This window comes from Bidens hawaiensis, unplaced genomic scaffold, assembly GCF_021521415.1.
Source record: "Bidens hawaiensis isolate Kalapana, Puna unplaced genomic scaffold, B.hawaiensis_p1.1 tig00068727_1, whole genome shotgun sequence".
In the NCBI taxonomy this organism is placed as follows: domain Eukaryota; kingdom Viridiplantae; phylum Streptophyta; class Magnoliopsida; order Asterales; family Asteraceae; genus Bidens; species Bidens hawaiensis.
Window position 1 is genome coordinate 20,510 of NW_027506624.1, and position 20,771 is coordinate 41,280.

A 20,771-nucleotide genomic window follows, 5' to 3' on the forward strand; every position below is an offset into this window, starting at 1 on the left:
CATATATGTGTTTGATGAACTTAACATACAATCTATCTGATGCTGCTAATCAATTATTACTTAATTTGATCACACTCTAGTAATTAAGATTAGCAATGACGAACCTTACACGCATATTAGTTGTTGTTGTTGTTGTTATTATTATTATTATTATTATTATTATTATCAAAGCCAAACCTTCAAGAAAATGGTGGGTGTCATGAGTCATAAGTTATATATGCGAGTGATCTTCTCTTTGTCTATTTACAAACAGTTGCCCATTTAGTGACAAATTTACAAACAATAAAAAGGACCCATAAAATGATTTATGATATAAAAGCGCATGTTTATGGACATTATTGTCTCACATTTGACGTGACAAAGTTACCTATATGGTATTCTCAAATTAAAAAGCTTTTTCTATGGTTAAACCACCCTACCCAAACCTCCGCCTTTGGGTGTATCTGTATTAGCAAACCGTGAAGTACGGTCGAATAAAAGTAAAAGTGGAAGGCAGACTTAAACAAACACAAAGGGATACACGACAACATCCACATTTATCTTGTGCGCTATGGCCCATGGGTATGGATTGGGGATCAACCATAGATTCAATGTGGCATATATCCCATCTCCCTAGTGATACCACTTGAAGTTTTGACCTTTGCCCCTCTCATTCTCATCTCATGTTTGAAATGAGCCAACTGACCATGGTCACTCGACTCATTTCAATTCTCAACCAATCAGAGTTTTTGTTTTTTGTTTTTTTGTTTTTCTTCAATTTTTTATATTATTAAACAAGATTAATGGAGAATGATAGAGTATGAGGGGAATGCGGATAATGATCCATACCAGGTGTTTAGGGGTGATGTTGAATGAATAGAGGAAAAGCTGAGTTGGCACTAAGGTGGCGTAGACGTGCCGAATGAGAGGTAATGAGAGATGCGGTGTATACCCTTTAGCTAGCCTAATTGATTATTCTCATGCACGCCTAAATTGATTTCTTTATGAACAATCCAAAATCGACGAACAGACAATTCTTTTTGCTTGATTTTTGTTGTTACCAAATACGACTAAGAATGTAGAACTTCGAACACTACGATATGCACAAATCTCCATTTCTTGTGTCATCATGTTAGGAAAAAGTATCGATTGGCACACATAGTTAAACTGAATTTAGAGAGGGGGGGGGGGACTATTTTGAGTTAATTTAATAAAATTTTCGGTTTTTTATTTTTTTTTATCTTACACTGATTCAAGATTAGTGTGGAAATCAATTTTTATATGCATCTGTCGTCATATATTTTTGTCAGTATACAAAATCTATCGTTAACTATTAGTAGAGAAGCACTACATGTAGATTAATTGGGTATTAATGTTAAAAGACTACGTAAACGTTTACCATGGCAATATACAGGGTGAATGCACAGTTTTTTGACATTGTTTACATATTGTAAAACGATTATATGAATTGAGGTCATGTCTTCTAGGTGAAGAAATGTCCACCAAACTCGACCAATAGAGGAGAGATACGTGTAAGATAGAATGATGTTTTCTATTTTCAGAAGTTTCATTCTTGTGCTTTCCATTTTCATACAAATTGAAACTTGAGGTTTAGGGTGTTGAAGTGCGACATTAACCTAACTTCTTTAATTAACTAGGTTACGGAAACTTGCCACAATGTCACATGCATGAATGTTGACCAAAGGTTACACGTGCGTATGCACACATGCATGGTTTTCACACCAACGCGTGTTAGTTGATGAGTAGCCGAGATAGGTACGATAGCGATTTTCACTTCCTAGCCACTAGGTTATGATGAGACTACAGTCTCTTATATGTAATTTTTCTAGACTTGGCTTATAGGCTTATACAAGAATTTTGGTTGGATGTAAAAGTAGTTGCATGAAACATAGAAAACAAAGACATATGGTAAAAATGAGTCAAATATATAAACTTCATTATGATGTATGATAAAGGATTTTGTGTAGTTGGAACACAACAAAAAAAGATTAGACAATAGGAAAGCTCTTCAAATAGTGATGTGGTGTCTTAGTAATTTGATGTATGACTAGTTTCAAAAGGTAACTAAAAATAAAATTGTAATTACCAATTTCAACCCGGTAATAATTAAAATTGCTAAATAAGTAAAAAAAAAGTATATACTTTCTAATAGTATCCAAACCCCAGCCCAACCCAAAGACTCCAATTTAGAAATTAAATGATTCAAATGGCCATTAAAAAAATCTAAAGTTACCAAATGAGTTAGTTATAATGTTATATGATAGGAAAGACTCATGTTCGAAACCAAATACGACATGATATTGTGGTATTTAATGTGTAAGTATATATATATTGGCTTATGAGTGAGAGAAAGAAGATGAAATATATATATCTTTTTTAAGATCCATTTAAAGCAATATATATATATATATATATATATATATATATATATATATATTATAGAAAATGGTTAAAATAAAAATACATAGTTTTGTAGGAAAAGTAAGAATAACACAAAATTTAAAGTTAAAAAACTATGTAGCATAAATCCTTAAAAAATCACTGCATTTTCTCTCCTTCACTCACAACATTTTAAATCACTCTCTACATTATAAAAACTTCACACACAGTATTTAATGGATTGAGTGTGAATGTTTTTAGTAATATAAAAAAATGGATCAAGTTGAGATGAAAACATGGACGAAGATGAAGACACAATTTAGTGAAGACATGGATGAAGATGACGATTTTAATTAATAGTGATAAAACTAAATTATGTAATTTGACATTTTGTAATTTTAATTAGTTGGTGGTTTACATTTTGAATCATGCACTCAAGTTTAACAATTTGATTAAATTATAATAGAAATAATAGTTAGTTTTGATAAAAGGGGGCGTCCCAGAATATTTTTATCTACTTTTCGATGTTAAATGTATTTAAGTTGTTTTCGTTTCTTTGAGCATATCAAGTCATCAATTGCTAGAGTAGGTGATCTGAACTATTTTCGTTTTTGTATTATTTAACTAAATTATTTGCAAAATTCACACTTTTAATTATTGTATTCTTAAAATACTAAACTAGACATCTAATGGTACCGTAACAAACAAATTAGAGCAAGTAGTTACTTTACTAAACTAAATAATTATTTTATTAGAATCATCCACCTTCAAGTAACATGGCTTCCCAATCTTCCATTGCAACAGGTTGGGTTGCCCAATCATATGGTCTAACTTCGCCCCGCAAGCAGTCCACCAACGTAGCAACCCAACAAATTTTAACAAAAGAACACTTGTTTTCCTTCTACTACTTTTACTTGGTTGCTATACACAGTCCCTTCATTTTTAATATTTGTTTATGTACTCTCATGTTTTAAAAGTGATCATAATATCCCTGCATTCAAAAAAACAAAAGAAGATAAAGAGAGAGAAATGACTAAATTACACATATTGTCGATATGGTTCGGTATAAACTGAAGAAATCAATTAAAAAAATTTTATATCTAAAAATGATCCAAAAATCATATTTATGGATAAAGTTCAAAAATTATATTTTTTTAATTGTATTTCATACAATGTAAACGAAATAAAAATAGAAACATAATAATAAATAAATTTAAACATAGCGGTTGCAGATTTCTCTTATTTGGTTTGAAGGTAGAAATCGAGCCATTGCAACCTCTTCTTTTACTTTATCAAACGTTTATATCTCGACCGCACAAATTAAAGCATTGTTCAAGTACTCATCACCCATTTGATTGAGCAAATCCGTCTTGATAAGCTTCATTAGAAAAACAACTTTCAACGGTTGCAACCAACGCTAGCTTTAATATTCGGTAAACCGAAAGGAGCCACTTTTCCTTTGGTTTATCGAATATTAAAGCTAACGATCGTTTTACAGGTTGAAACCGTATAAGGCCCCGTTACCGGTGCCCTACATTGGACGTTAGATTTACTCATTAACATTGTTCTAAACATTAGAGTTAATAAAAACATTCGCGGAATATTAAACTTTCATAAAAACATTACATATTAATCCATAACTTGTCTTACACAACCATCTTGTCTTTAAAGTTAAAACATAAATAGTAGTATCAAAACATCATGACAAATCTTCAGATGCCAGCCTCTTCAATCTTGCTATGTGTCCTGCTCAAACCAGTTGTCTCAATCTGTTAACCTGCGTGCATACTAAAAGTCAGCTACGCTGAGTGAGTTCTAGTTAGTCACATAACTTACTTTACATACACATATACGTGCCCGAAGGTACGCATTACATACTTAACCTGTTCATCATTCTTTCATATACATTCATAACTAACCTTACATTATAAAGAGCATTCGCCCTACATACCTCGGATATTATTAGGGTCCGGTGCCCTCCATCCTCAGATATTTTTAGGCTCCGGTCTCCCTTCTTCCTCAGATATTATTAGGGTCCGTTACTCTCTATCCTCGGATATTATTAGGGTCCGGAACCCTCCGTTCTCGAATATTATTAGGGTCCAGTCTCCCTTTCTCTCCTACTATCATATCATACCTTTCCATATATATAATTGTAAGTTTCATACGTACATACATCATTCGTCCATCATATACACAATCATATCATCAAACCATTACCTAGCAGTGCATGCAATGTTCGAAAATCGTTCACGCATCGACAAGCTTTCATTCACATTTAAGATATACATAAATAACATACAAATCATACATGGCATACACTTACCATTTAAGGTAAGTGTATTAAGTATCACATCGAGTATGCACACAGCCCCGAAAACATAACAAGGAATGGGAATAGAAACTCACCTGAACTCGGTTACGTTAACCGTTAATTGTTATTCCTTTCCTTAGCTGTGCACGACTAACTGTATAACAATTACGCGTATCACTTAACTATCAATACTCATATCGTCTTTCTAGTCTTAATTATTACCCTCAACAAACAGGGGTCCGGGGGCAGCGCCCCTGGCAGCGGGGTTCTAGGGGCGGCAGCTCCTAGCGGGGTCCAAGGGGCAGAGCCCCTGGCTGGGGTTAAGTACATTTTCCATTAGGATTTTAAATTATTTTCTAATTTGTTAACACATTCTCTATAACGAATTAAGCCTAATTCGTTATCTTTTGTGATCTGGTTCGTTAAGTGATTCGTCATTTAAATAGCATCTGATTCGTCATCTAAATTCGTTATCTGAACATCATGTGATTCGTTATTCTGATTCGTTAGCTGATTCGTTATTCTGGTTCGTCCTCGTAATATAGAGAATGACGAGTAACAAACTAACTGGTTCGTTATCTAAATATAACGAATTGGCTAATCTGATTCGTTATCTACAAATAGCGAATTGGTGCGTGACGAATCACCTGATTCGTTATTTTAACTTTAACGAATTGGCTCAGTCTTATCTAGACTTTGACTCATGGGTCAAAGTCAAAATCGTTGAGAACACCAATTGGTCAACGTATCTTAGATCTGCAATTAAACCTTCATTTCTTAACGAAACATCACGATTCTGTTATCAATGGATTCAGAATTATAGCGCCTACAAACCCTAACCATTCAATCATCCAAATGTTCGCGTTTATAGGGTGCGATTTATACCTTTGTAAACCCGGTTCCTAAATCAAACGATTAACCCATCAATTGTTAACGAATTTCAGTGAGTTTTGCTTCGTTGGATTCGTATTTACATAATAAACTCAGATTTAGGATTATTAAATGAAATCGAACCTATATGAACAAGATCCCGTTATAAACGTACCTTAAACGAGTCAGTCCACGAACACAAGCTGGTTTTGACGTAGGTTTGGCTTGTCTAACACTATGAAGCTCGGATTCTCCACTTCGGATCTTGGCTCCGAATATATGAAAGTGTGTGTGTTTTCAAGGTGTAGGATATGGTGTAGAGATGGATAAAAATGGAAAGGATTAGGGTTTAAGGGGTATTTTTACTCCCTTAAGCCCATGGACCTAAGACCCATTCCATATTATATTCCATCTTCTAATGTCCAAGCCCAACCGTGCACAGTTTGTTATCTAAACCGATAAACGACACAATATAAAATAACGAAATTTATCTTATTATTTCTTATCAAAAGTAGGATGTTACAAACCGCAACCTTTGAAAGGTTTTTTATTTTTCTAAAATGAAGCTTATCAAGACGGATTTGCGCAATCGAATGAGTGATGAGTATTTGAACAATGTTTAAATTTGTGCGGTCGAAAGAGAAACGTTTGATAAAGTAAAAAGAAGAGGTTGTAATAGCTCGATTTCAAGCTTTTAAAAACCTAACCGGAGAAATCTGCCCACCGTGTGTTTAAATTTATATATTATTGTGTTCTATTTTTGTTTCATTTACATTGTATGAAATACGATAAAAAATACATTTTAAACTTTAGACTAAACAACAAACAAACAAATATGGTCCATGGGTCATTGGGTTTTAATTGGGTTGGGTTTTAAACTTTAGTTGAGCTTTAATTGATTTGAACTTTTAGGGGTGTTTGGGATTCTTTATAACTTTTTTCATAAGTTAATAAGTTACAACTTTTTAACTTATTTACTTATTCCTCACAATAACACACAATACCAAAACACCTTTTTGTAATAAGTCATAAATTTCTTAAAATAAGCAATCCCAAACACCCCCCCCCCCCCCCCCCCTTAATTTGGTTGAGCTTTAAACAAAAAATAGTAACATTTTTCAGTGTTAGCGAAATATAAAAATTGACAAAATAAAAAAAAATTGCACAACTGACGAAAAGCTGAGAGGTAGTGGAGGCTACCCTGCTAAGCCTATATGTCTGCTCCTATACACAATTCTAATCGTTTTTTGGTTGCATATATGATTGGGTTATTTGTAACATTCTGGACTTTTTGTATTTGAATTCGTATTCGTTTACTTGACTTGGGAATGCAATTCGAATCTTTCTTATTTATAGAATCTCATGTTTATTAGTATTTAGCTTGGTTAAACTTAATTTATATACTCTCAACTTTCATACTTGTCAAACAACTCTTTTTAAAAACCCTTAACATCATTTAAAACGGCTAAAAATCGCATTTATAAAAGTACATGAACTAATTTTGCCAAAAATCAAAGATGGGAAACCCCCTCACCACGCCGCGTCACGTAGGGGTGTGCATAATTAGGCCCGGCCTGAAAAAACTGAAGAACCGGCCCGAAATAACCCGATACCGACCCGACCCTAATTATAGACACCTAAAATCGATCTTAGAAGTAGCCTCAAATCTGTTTTGGTTTGGGTTCGGTCTTTGCTTCTAAAGACCTCAAAAAACTCAAGGACCGATTTTAGTATTCCTAAAAAAATGCATCATATGCCACAACCTTAAAATAATATACAAGCAGCTGTAACTTGAGTATAAATAAAAATCCAATTTAGCCTTCTATCAAACTCAAACTATATTGCTTTGTTTGATCATCAGAGGTTCTCCATTATATCAAAATTAAGATGCTACTAGTGCTTTTGTGGATATCTTTGCTTCACCAAATCGCCAGGTATGCATTAACTTTTATCATCAATCACTTATTACTTTTTGATCGATCATATCACTTATTTTGTAATATAATGCTTGCTTTCAATACCTGTTGTGATATTTTTTATGAACGGCCATGGCCGTCTCTGAAAATGCGTGGGTTTTCATAGAACCCGTGCGAGTGAAAAAATGGACCCTAATATAAACTTATATAATAGAACAAATAGGAAACTTCCTTTAGTGAATAAGAAAATATAAGGGTGGGCTGTCTAATAGGGTTCTTCCTCCAATAATTGATACTTTAAGGAGGTTTTACCTGAAATGAAAGAACAAAAATGGATTCATGAAGGTTTAACTACTGAATCGCTTCCTAATGGCATGTTCCAAGTTCGTTTAGATAATGAAGATATGATTCTATGTTATGTTTCATACTAACATTTAACAAAGCAATACTATTGTAGCTAAACAATCTATTTAAGATACTTACACAAATTGTGAGGCTCTTTTTTTCATTTTTGAAAACCGAATAATTGTTTAGGAGACATAATTTATGAAAAACATACAAAGTCCTTAAGCTAAAATTTCAAAATATCATGCATATTCAAGTGCATTTATAAAACGTCATTCACAAATTCAATGTCTACTTTTATTTCAAATAGTCAGAATTTCATAATTAGAAAAATATATTGTTTTAGTTTCAAACATTATGCACCTTTAATAATAATAATAATAAACCAGAATCAAGACCTGTTTTGTTAATTTCAACAAAAACATTAAACACTTTCAATTTCAATTACACCATTGAATGTCATTGTTCCAGTATAACAAAGGTTTTTTATATTGTTTTTTTTAATTGCTTCAAATCCTTTGGGCCAGAATATTCAGTATTCACAAGTGGGCTTGTATATTAACTGGGTTTATTTAATAGCTTTGGACCTAGTGAATCCTGTTTAATATAAAAAGCTATGGGCCCCTGGTTTATTGGGCCTGTGCGGCTACATAACCTGCACAAGCCCAAAACCAACCCTGTGAACAATAGTAGCTGCTGGTTGCTCTGATCAATTACTACATATCCAATAGATGCTTTACCTGTATATATAAAATTTTCTGTAAGTTATGTAACAATTGTGACATCCCATATTGGTTGAGAAGGAGAACTAAGCATTCTTTATAAGAATGTGGATACCTTCCCCATCATAACGCGTTTTTCGTGCTTAATGGTAGTGGATGAGAGGAGAATTCCACAGTTAAGCGTGTCCAGGTGGGAGTAGTATGAGGATGGGTGACCACCTAAGCAACCAAAAGCAAATCCGTGAGGCGATGGTGGTACGTCCTGGCCAAAGCGGGCAATATTATGGTGCGGTGGTAGCTGGGTTGTTACAAGTTGGTATCAGAGCAAAAGTTTGAGAGAATTAAGCTCCTAAATGCTTAAACTCGAATAGAGAATGGGGCTTAAATAAGAAAAGAAAAAAAGATGCTAGTTCAAGAAAGCCATGTGCCACTCAAGCAAGCTAAGTAAAGGTAAAATGTATGATTAAATTCATGTGTAATGTAAGAATGTGTAAGGAAGTTAGCTTAATTGCAAGGGATAGGAGTATATGATAACATGAACTGCTTGATTGTCTAACTGTTAGAAGTAGAACTAGCACAAGTGGATACACAAAGGGAAATATGTAGGACACGGAGAGTAACGTGATAAGCTAATCACAGTTGGCCATTGTTATTACCTGTTAGCCTTACTATCCTTGTACTAAATAGTTCCTTGAGTGATGACGTTTGTGTTTCCTTATAGAATGGCTGGAGAAAGAAAGGTTGCTGGTCAAGGAAGGTGTACATGACGTCGTGGTATGCCACACATTACATGGGAACCTTCTATAGAACCAGTTACCAACACAAGAGAGGAGAGGCGTGAAACTCTGCGAGGACCAAGCAACAATGAAGGGTGTCAACTGGATCTTGCTGTTCAAGCCGCCATTGCTCAAGCTATAGCTGCTGCAGTGAAGAATCTGCATCCTAGTAAGTCTGCTAAAAGCCATGCAAGGACTGCAGAGAGTACAGGGGAGCATCATAAGAAAGTTGCTGAGAATGAGGGAAGTGACACGAGTGAAGTTTGATTTGTGAAGGTTGATGAAAGGAAAAGAGGTCAATGTGGGTGTAACTACAAGTCGTTTAAAGGTTGCGACCTGCCAAAGCTGACTGGTTTAGGAGAAGCAATTGCTAATCTCCAGTGGATAACCACAATGGACAAGGTTATCCGAATTATCAAGTATCGTCCTGACCAAGCAGTGGGTTATGCTAACAAGTCGTTTGGTGATGAGGCGACGCTTTGGTGGGAGACTGAGGAACAGAGAAAGACCAGGGAAGAAATTAGGCTTTGAGGTGGGATGACCTGAAGGAGTTGGTGATGAAGCGATTATGTGCTGATGCTGAGGTTGGGAGGGCTGAGATGAAGTTTTTGAATCTGAAGGCGGGTACGATGACACACCGTGAGTACACTATCGAATTAAACTGCATGTCTAGTTTAGTGTCGGACATGGTGAACACTGAAGCAAAAAGAGTCAAGTGTTACATCATAGGACTTCCACATAACGTTCGAACTTTAGTCTGGACAAGTAAGCCTGCTACTTTCGACTCTGTTGTTGAACTTGCAGAGATGGTTTATGAAGACCAGGCTGTGGATGATGTGGTGGTAGAAGAGAAGAAAGAGAAGAAATGGGTTGCTCCCATCAAACGACCCAGTACTCAGATGTAGAATCCTAGAGATAAACAACAGAAGGTGTGGGAAGAGAAGTCGTGTAAGACTTGTGGGAAGATGCACGCTGGCGAGTGCAAGTGGGGGTGCCGGAACTGATGTTTGTCACAAATGTGGAAGGGCTCATGGTGGAGAGTATAGAGTTTGATCAAATGCATGTTATAAGTGTGGAAAAATGGGACATTATGCTCATGAATGCAGTGCAAAGCTCGCATGCTACAAATGTGGTAAGACGGGTCATATGGCCAGGGAGTGCACTGAGGGTAAAGCTAGAGGTAGTGGAAAGAAGGATGGTGACCAGTCTAGGCTGAGGACCAGGGCCTATATGCTAACTCAGGAGCAGGCTAAGCAGATCCCAGATGTTGTGACAGGTACGTTTCTAGTTAACGACATTTATGCTTTTGTGTTGTTTGATTCAGGTGCAAATAGGAGTTTTGTAGATACGACATTTAGTAAGTTAGCCAAAATGAAATGTTGACGTGTGCCTAAAACTTTTACAGTTGAAACCACTAGTGAAACCTCCATTAGGATAATGAGAATGGTTAAGGGTTGTAGGATAGAATTAGAGGGACGTGAGTTCCATGTTACTCTGTATGGTATGACCTTAGGAGGATTCGACGTGGTTCTGGGAATGGACTGGCTATCTGATTTTGAAGGTCAGATAGTGTGTAAGAGTCGGTTTATAAGGATAAAATCCTTGGATGGCGGTACGGTGACGGTTTATGGTGATAAAGAAAGTTCAGGGCTAAATGTCATTTCGATGATAAAAGCTGAAGGTTTGATAAAGAGAGGGTGCAATGTCAACCTGGCGTATGTTGTCAAAGCTACGACTGAGACGAAAGAAGTGAAGGATGTTCCTGCTGTGCGCGACTACCCAAAAGTGTTCCCTGAGGATCTTCCGAGGTTGCCATAGGAGCGTGAGATAGAATTTTAGATAAACTTAATACCAGGAGCGCAACCCGTTGCGAAAGCACCTTACCGCCTGGCACCGTCCGAGATGAAAGAATTGATGTCCCAACTACAAGAAATCCTCAAAAAAGGTTTCATTAGGCCGAGTGTTTCCCCGTGGGGCGCACCAGTGTTGTTTGATAAGAAGAAGGATGAAAGTATGAGAATGTGTATAGACTATCGTGAGTTGATTAAGCTTACGGTGAGGAACAGATATCCGTTGCCACGGATTGATGATTTGTTTGGCCAACTACAAGGTTTGAGTTGGTTCTCCCGAATAGATATTAGATCAGGCTATCATCAACTGAAGGTGAAAGATGTAGACATCCCAAAGACAACGTTTCGGACACGATATGGATACTACGAGTTCCTCGTGATGTCGTTCGGTCTAACGAATACACCAGCAGCATTTATGGACATGATGAATAGGGTATGTCGGCCGATGTTGGATAAGTCAGTCATCGTTTTCATTTACTATATATTGATTTATTCAAAGAGCGAGTCTGACCATGCTAAACATCTAAAAGAAGTATTGGAGATCTTGAAGGAAGAGAAATTGTATGCTAAGTTTTCGAAGTGCCCATTCTGGTTGCGCGAAGTGCAGTTTCTAGGTCACGTAATCAATCCTGAAGGGATTATAGTGGGCCCAGCTAAGATTGAGGCGATAATGAATTGGAAAACTCTGCAAAACCTGACTGATATACGCAGCTTCTTAGTGTTGGCTGGCTATTATAGAAGATTTATTGATGGCTTTTCCAAAATAGCCGCATCATTGACTGGTATAACCCGAAGGTCTGTGATATTCAATTGGGGTAAGTTTCAGTAGGAGGCTTTTGAGGAATTAAAGAAAAGACTCACACAATCTCCAATCCTCGATGGTGATGAGGATATGGTTATTTGTACTGGTGCCTCGCATCGTGGGTTAGGTTGTGTGTTAATGCGACGAGGAAAGGTTATAGCTTATGCGTCTAGACAGTTGAAGGTTCACGAGAGTACCTACCCAACGCATGATTTAGAGCTAGCAGCGATAGTGCATGCTCTCAAGATATGGAGACATTATCTGTATGGTACTAAGTGTACTATTTATGCAGATCGTAAGAGTTTAATTTAATTCTTCGAGCAGAAAGAGTTGAACATGAGACAGAGGAGATGGTTAGAGTTGATAAAGGACTACTATTGTGATATCAAATACTATTCGGGTAAGGCTAATGTGGTTGCCGACGCGCTAAGCCATAAGAATGAAGAAGTCATTGCAACAGTGAAGTCTTATAAGTTGACCATTAACTCAGATCTCTTCGGAGAAATCATCAAGGTGCAGTCCGAAGTGCTTACAAATGATGTGTTAATGAAAAAGGAAAGAATTTTTGGACAGAAAGACGAGCTGATGGATAATACTCATGGTGTGAAGACTTGGTTTAACCGTATGTGGCTTCCACGCCATGGAAATCTTAGAGGTCAAATCTTAGATGAAGCTCACAAGTCAAGATACTCGATTCATCCGGGGTCCACCAAGATGTATCAAGATCTGAAAAGAGACTACTGGTGGTCGGGTATGAAGAATGATGTGGTGGATTATGTCAGTAAGTGCTTAACTTGCTTGCAAGTCAAAGCAGAACATCAGAAACCTTATGGGAATATGCAACCATTAGAGATACCAGAATGAAAATGGGAACACATCCCCATTGATTTCATAACTAAGCTACCCCGTACAACTAAACATCATGATACCATTTGGGTGATTGTGGACCGTTTAACTAAAAGTGCTCATTTTCTGCTTATACGAGAGGCCATCTCGTCAGAAACATTAGCAAATGTGTTCATAAAGGAGGTGATGTGTAGTAAAACACACTTAATTTCCTTATGATTTTATCATGGTTTTTGTTCTTAATTGTTTATTTTATAATAGTATTGGGGGTTAAGTGCAATAATTTACAAAGTTTAAATGTTAATTGTAGGTTTATGAAAGATGGTGAAAAAAGAGTTAATTTGGAAGATTCTAGAGGCCTTTTTGGTCAAGTTTTAAAGCTACAACTCAAGGCCCAACCCAAGCCCACAAGTTAGAAGCCTTGCATGATATTATATTAAGTTAATTAATTTAATTCTCAGCCATATTCCAGCCTTAATCCCGAAAATAAAATAACCCTAACTTCTTCACTAGTTCCGATGCAGCATAAGGAGAAGAAAAAGAAGAAAAGTCGGCGGCTGTGGTGGCTGTGACGGCTGGAGAGGAAGAAGAACACCAAGGAGACTCTTGTGCAGCTGCTAGGCATCAAATACATTCATAAAGTCAGCCATATAACCCTAGGTAATCATCTTTAAACTTTGTTTATTGTTCAAGAACCCTAACTAGTTGAATTGATCTTTTTCTTTGGATTGTTTTGCAAGTAATTGATTGTTTGACTTTGATTTAGTTATTCTTGGATCTTGAATGAGTTTGATTATGTTTATGATGATGTTTATGATGTTTTATTTGAATGTTAATGGCTGTCCAAAATTAATGAGTAGCTAATCTTGTTTGTTCTATCTAGGTTTGATGAATATTGTTAGGTTTTGACTAGTAATATGGATTGTTAATGATCACGGCTTAAATTGTTAATGTAAAGTTTGATTTAATAGTAAACTAGATTGTGTTTGGTGGCTGTGTTTTGTTTGATTATACCTAATAACCTCGTGCTTTAATTAATTGAATCGGTTTTGATTAGTTGTTGCATGTTTAAGGCTCTTTACTTTGTGTTTAGGGTTTGTTTGCGGGGTATACAACCGTAGGGATAAGTGGGTAAATTAATTAGATAAAATCAGTTGTGAAACACTTTCTTAGAGACCAAGAGGTGAAAGAAGTAAACTCGTCTCATTACTTTTACTTATTAGAATTAAGATCGCGCGAGAGCGGGTTTTGTTCTTGTCAGGTTTGGGTGTTTGAGCGATTAGTTGGTCTAGTTTAAGTTAAGTTGAATTGTTCCTCTATCCTTGGTTGCGTAGTATTCGTTTCCATTAGGTTAGTGTGTCGGTGAGACCAAGAGGTGAGTCGGCATTAGAACACGTTAATAATTTGTTTTCCCGGTTTGTTCTTAAAATCAACTAAGATAAGTTAGAGTTTGTCAGTGAGACCGGGAAGTGATCTGATCTTCTTGAGCGAACCTTAGTCGTGTCATCCTTCAGAACCGTGTCGTGAGAGTTTTCAATCCATTGTCTTGTCATCCCCTTCAATATGATTCTTACTTAGGTAGACGTTTTTATCACTGCAGTTAAAGTTTCTGAAGTTTTGTTAAAAGTTTTCATTTAGTTAAGTTAAGTAGTTAAATTAAATCTAAAAAAAATCAATTAAATATTTTGGTTAGTCTTGGTTAGAGTTTAGTGATTATAAACGTTTTCACGTGTCTTCGAGTTCGATATCCGGACTTTCCTCATCTGTGCTATACCCGATCGGTACACTTGCCGTTTGTGTGAACTAGGATAGATCGTTTGGTTTCTAAAGCTTAGTTGCGACTTGTGTTTTACTTATATATATATTTTCGCACATCAAGTTTTTGGCGCCGTTGCCGGGGACACGGTTTGAGGCGTATTAAGAACGACTCGAGTTAGGACTTGCCTTGTTTACTACTTGTCTTTCTTATTTGTTTTGTTTGTTAGTTTAAAATAGTTTATCTAATTATAGTTTCTTTTATTTATTTTAATAGTTGTATGCGACGTACTCGATCTCTAGGACCACCAGAAGTTGAAGGATTTCCTGAACCAGAGAGAGAGCTTTTTGAGAGACGTCGTACAAAACCGTCTTCCAGTTCATCTACATCAGTCGGTAATATGTTCTTTTCTCCTATTTTTTCTGAACCCGTCATAGGTATAGGATTATGGGCGACGCGAATCCACCACCGAGGAGGACAGTTGCAGACCGGGCCCGTCCGGTCGATGCTGGCGCGAGATCCAGCATTGCTCCACCAGCTATAGGAGTTTAAACGACTTGGCAGATTCCATCTAATGTTCTGAACACGATTGCTCATTCTGCTCAATTTCACGGGTTACTCCATGAGAACCCACATCTCATATCACTCGCATCACATGAATTTGCGACACGTTTCATCTTGCCGGCGTATCCGAAGACGCCATCAAACTCCGAATCTTTCCGTTCTCACTCGTTGATCATGCGAGTCTATGGCTTGAGTCCCTCCCACAGGGATCCATTGCTACTTGGGCTGCCATGCAGACCCAATTTCTTGAAAAATACGATCCTCCGGCTAAGGCCGCTCGTTTGCGTAACCAAATTCATTCTTTCCAGATGGAGGACACCGAGAGCTTCTACGAGGCGTGGGAAAGGTTCAAAAATCTACTTGCGTTATGTCCAAACCACGGCCTACAAGACTGGGTGGTTGTTGAGAAGTTCTACAACGGAGTGACGTACGCAACTCAGAGTATGCTCGACACAGCTGCAGGAGGTAACCTACTGACAACGAAGGATACGGATGAGTGCATTGCCTTGTTTAACGGTTTAGCCATGAGTGGATACCAGCGACCACAAGTTAAGAGTTCCAAAACCGTCGATTCCCTATCACGCGGCATGCATTCGGTCGACACGAGCACCGCACTTGCGGCACAAGTTGAAGCGTTAGCAAAGATCGTGAAGGACTTGCAGGTGAAAAGTAAGTTATGCGAGATCTGTAGAGGGGGACATGATACTGTTCAATGCCCCGTAGGTTTCCAGGAGGAGGCAGTCGACTTCGTTAATAATCCAAACCGAAATCAACATTCTTTCAATTCTTATAATTCGGGGTGGAGAGGTAACCAAAATTCCAACTGGAGGAACGGAAATCAGTCCGGCTTCCAGCAACGTCAGAGCCTATTCCAGGATTCCGGTGAGGGACCGAGTAGTGGGGAGAAGAAGCCCACATTAGAGGAGATGATGGCACAGCAGACACAGATGTTGTCGCAACTCATGACTCGAGAGGACTCCCGTTACAAAGAAACTCAAGAGAAATTCCGGGAGCACGAGTCATTCATGAGAAATCAAGGAGCGTCAATTCAAAATCTTGAGCGTCAGATGGAAGAGATAGCAAGTCGTCTAAATGAGAGGTCGCCAGGTACACTTCCAAGTAACACTGAACAAAATCCGAAGGCGTTTGCGAAGGCTGTGACGACAAGGAGCGGTGCGGGGGCACGTAGCGAACCCGTGATTCAAGAGGCGACGAGAGGAGTCGTTAACGAGCCTGTGGTAGATGTAGAGGAGCAGGTAGACGAGGAGATTCAGTTGGAGTCTCCACCGGCCAAGGTGCATCAGAGGCACAACCTCGGAAGTTCAGCAAGGGCCGAGAACCAACCATTACCCAGCACACGACCGAGAGTCTACAAACCTAGACTCCCATATCCCGGAAGAGTCCGTAGGGATAGAGATGAGGAGCAGAACTCCTAATTTCTTGATCTTCTGAAGCAACTTCATCTTAATATTCCTTTCCTTGAGGCACTTACGCAAATGCCCAAATATGCAAAGTTTCTTAAGGATATTCTTTCGAACAAAGAGAAGTTAGCCGAAGTCTCTTCCATTCCTCTGAGTGTTGGTTGCTCAGCAGTCTTGCAGAGAAAGTTACAAGAAAAGATGTCCGATCCTGGGAGTTTCACAATTCCCTGCATCTTGAGTGATAATACGGTCGTCCATGCGCTGGCAGATCTTGGTGCCAGTATTAATCTCATGCCGTATTCTGTGTATCGCAAGTTGGGTCTAGGCGAACCGAGGCCTACCCGTATGAGTATCCAGCTTGCTAATCGTTCTGTGAAATACCCCCGAGGGGTGGTCGAGAACATGCTTGTTCGTGTCGACAAGTTCATCTTCCCGGTGGACTTTGTCATCCTGGACATGAACGATGACGATAGTGTCCCACTCATCTTAGGCCGACCATTCCTTGCCACTGCATAGGCATTGATCGATATCTGCGAGGGTAAATTAATCTTAAGAGTTGGGGATGAGAACGTCACCTTTGACGTTCGACAGTCACTGAAACACCCCAAGTCCGCTGATGACTCCTTATACTTCATTGATACCATCATGGAGCATGTTGGGGAGTTTCTCAGTGAAATTTGTGGAGGATCTGCCTCCGACACCCAGATTCTCGATAGGGAGATTCCCGAGATTGAAATGGTTGCCGTAACCAATTAGTCCTTAAATGATGACACCGAGTCGCATACCCCTGAATCTGGCGTGTCTGCTGAGATCGTACGAGACGATCCGATGGACCGACCTTCGGTCGAGAGTCCTCCTCTTTCCTTAGAGCTTAAGGAGTTACCTTCCCACCTTGAGTATGCATTTTTAGATGAAGAGAGGAAGCTTCCGGTTTTCATTGCATCTGCTTTGACCGAGGTCGAGAAGGAGAAGTTGTTGAGGGTGCTACGAGAGCACAAGGAGGCAATTGCATGGAAGATTATCGACATCAAGGGTATCAACCCTTCGTTTTGCACTCATAAAATTCTCATGGAGGAAAATTTCAAAACTGTCGTCCAGCCGCAACGGCGGCTTAATCCAAAAATGCAAGAGGTCGTAAAGAAGGAGATCATTAAACTCCTTGATGCGGGGATCATTTTCCCCATTTCTGATAGTGCTTGGGTGAGTCCAGTCCAAGTGGTTCCTAAAAAGGGTGGCATAACTGTCGTCACCAACGAGAGGAACGAGCTTATTCCCACGAGGACTGTGACGGGATGGCGAGTCTGCATCGACTATCGCCGACTGAATGATGCTACCAGGAAAGACCACTTTCCTCTCCCATTCATTGATCAGATGTTAGAGCGTTTAGCAGGTCAGCAGTACTACTGCTTCCTAGACGGTTTCTCCGGGTACTTCCAGGTTCCGATAGCTCCCGACGACCAGGAGAAAACCACTTTCACCTGCCCTTACGGAACGTTTGCTTACAAACATATGCCATTCGGACTTTGTAACGCTCCGGCCACATTCCAGAGGTGTATGGTGGCCATTTTCCATGATATGATCGAGGACTCCATGGATGTGTTCATGGACGATTTTTCCGTATTTGGGAGTTCCTTCGATCATTGTTTATCAAATCTCTAGAGGATGATGTCCCGCTGCGTTGACACCAACCTAGTCCTTAACTGGGAAAAATGTCATTTCATGGTTCGCGAGGGCATTGTTCTAGGTCATCGAATCTCAAGTGCCGGGATAGAGGTTGACCGGGCAAAGGTCGAGACCATTTCTAATCTTCCCCCGCCTACTTCTGTGAAATCAATTCGTAGCTTTCTAGGTCATGCCGGGTTCTACCGCCGGTTCATCAAAGATTTTTCTAAAATCGCGAGACCCATGACCAAACTTTTGGAGAAGGATGCTCCATTTGTTTTTTCTGAGCTGTGTATCGAGGCGTTTGATATTCTAAAAGACAAACTCGTTAACGCCCCAATCATGGTTGCTCCCGACTGGTCGTTACCATTCGAGTTAATGTGTGACGCGAGCGACTTCGCAGTAGGAGCGGTTCTTGGGCAACGGAAGGATAAACATTTCCATCCGATCTACTATGCGAGCCGGACCTTAAATGGCGCACAAGAAAGCTATACCACCACCGAAAAAGAGCTTCTAGCTGTGGTATTCGCTTTCGACAAATTTAGGTCCTATCTGGTTTTGTCCAAAATGATTGTTTATACGGATCATGCCGCTATTAGATATCTTTTCAGCAAGCAGGATGCTAAGCCTCGTCTTATTCGATGGATCCTGTTGCTTCAAGAGTTCGATATAGAGATCCGTGATAAAAAGGGGGCCGAGAATGTGGCGGCTGATAACCTTTCACGTCTAGAGGGAGTTGATTTAGGAGATTCGGGAGTTAGGATCGACGATCGTTTCCGACGGAGAGTCTGATGTTTGCTACTGCACACGAGGAAGGTTTTCCATGGTTTGCTGATTTCGCGAACTATCTTGCTGACGGATACCTCCCAAAGATGCCTTACCAGCAAAAGAAGAAATTCTTTGCTGACATCAAATTTTACCTTTGGGACGATCCATATCTTTTCCGAATTGGTGCTGATCAGCTTATTAGAAGGTGTGTAGATGTCAAGGAAGGATGGCAAATTTTGAGCCATTGTCATGTGGGACCGACTGGAGGTCACCACGGTGTGAGTTCTACGGCAAAGAAAGTCTTTGATTCTGGTTTTTACTGGCCGTCTATCTTTAAGGATGCTCATCTGTTCGTTAAGAGTTGTGATCGTTGCCAGCGTGTCGGCAACATTTCTTCGCGAAACGAAATGCCCGGAATGCCATTCAAGTTTGTGAGGTTTTTGATATTTGGGGTATTGATTTCATGGGACCGTTTCCATCTTCGCGTGGAAACAAATACATACTCGTGGCCGTCGATTACGTGTCTAAGTGGGTTGAGGCCAAAGCTCTACCCACCAATGATGCCCGAGTGGTAGTCCGTTTTCTAAAAAGTTTATTTGCTCGTTTTGGAGTCCCGAAAGCCTTGATCAGTGATCGAGGTACTCACTTTTGCAACTCGCAGATGGATAAGGCATTGAAGCGTTATGGGGTCACCCATCGGCTTGCGACCGCCTACCACCCACAGACTAGTGGGCAAGTAGAAGTGAGTAATCGGGGAATCAAACGTATTCTCGAGAAAACGGTTGGTTCAAATCGTCGGGATTGGTCCGATAAATTAGATGACGCTCTGTGGGCCTTCCGTACAGCCTACAAGACTCCGACTGGTTCCACACCATTTCGGATGATGGGAAGGCCTGTCATCTTCCTGTTGAATTGGAACACCGCGCGTCATGGGCCCTTCAAAGGGTTAATATTGATTTACCCGCCGCAGAGGGTAATCGTTTCCATCAATTACACGAATTAGAGGAGCTCCGGGATCACGCATATGCACAATCATTTCGGTATAAGGAGCATATGAAGGAACTGCATGACAGGAAATTGAAGGGTAATAAGCAGTTTAAGTGTGGGGATAAGGTTTTACTGTATAACTCACGATTGAGGTTATTCCCGGGAAAGTTGAAATCCCGATGGTCGGGACCGTTCACGGTCACTGAGGTTTTCCCGTATGGCACGATTGAGATACAAGATCGAAGCGGGAGGTTTAAGGTGAACGGCCATAGATTGAAGCACTACATAGGAGAGCCGATAACTGATCAAACAGTCGAGGTGTTCTACCTTGACTCATTCACCGAGGAATAGGCGTGATGGATGCATCACTCGGGAGACAGCCCGAGTTGTAGAGTTTGTATTATGATTCTCTTTATTATCTGTTTTTATTTGTTTTATTTTTATTTATATTTATAAAAACATAAAAATACAAAAAAATAATAAATATTTAATAAAAATAAAAAAAATTCAAAAATTCAAAAACAAAAAAATATGTTTATTTCTTATGTTTTTGTTTTCTGTTTCGTACGCCGCTACATGTGAGCGAGTTTGAGAGATTGCAGGTATTATTATGCGCATGGTAGCTCTGATGGCGTTTTGGAACTGGTTCACCCGAGGTTGCGGCCGCAAATGAAATGCTATAACGGTCGTTCGTTCGAGTCATACACAGCTGATGAAGAATCTGCATCTAAACCAGGGGAGTAACCCGTTCTCTATTTAAATTTCTGTTCTTTCAAGTTTTAATTTGATGCTT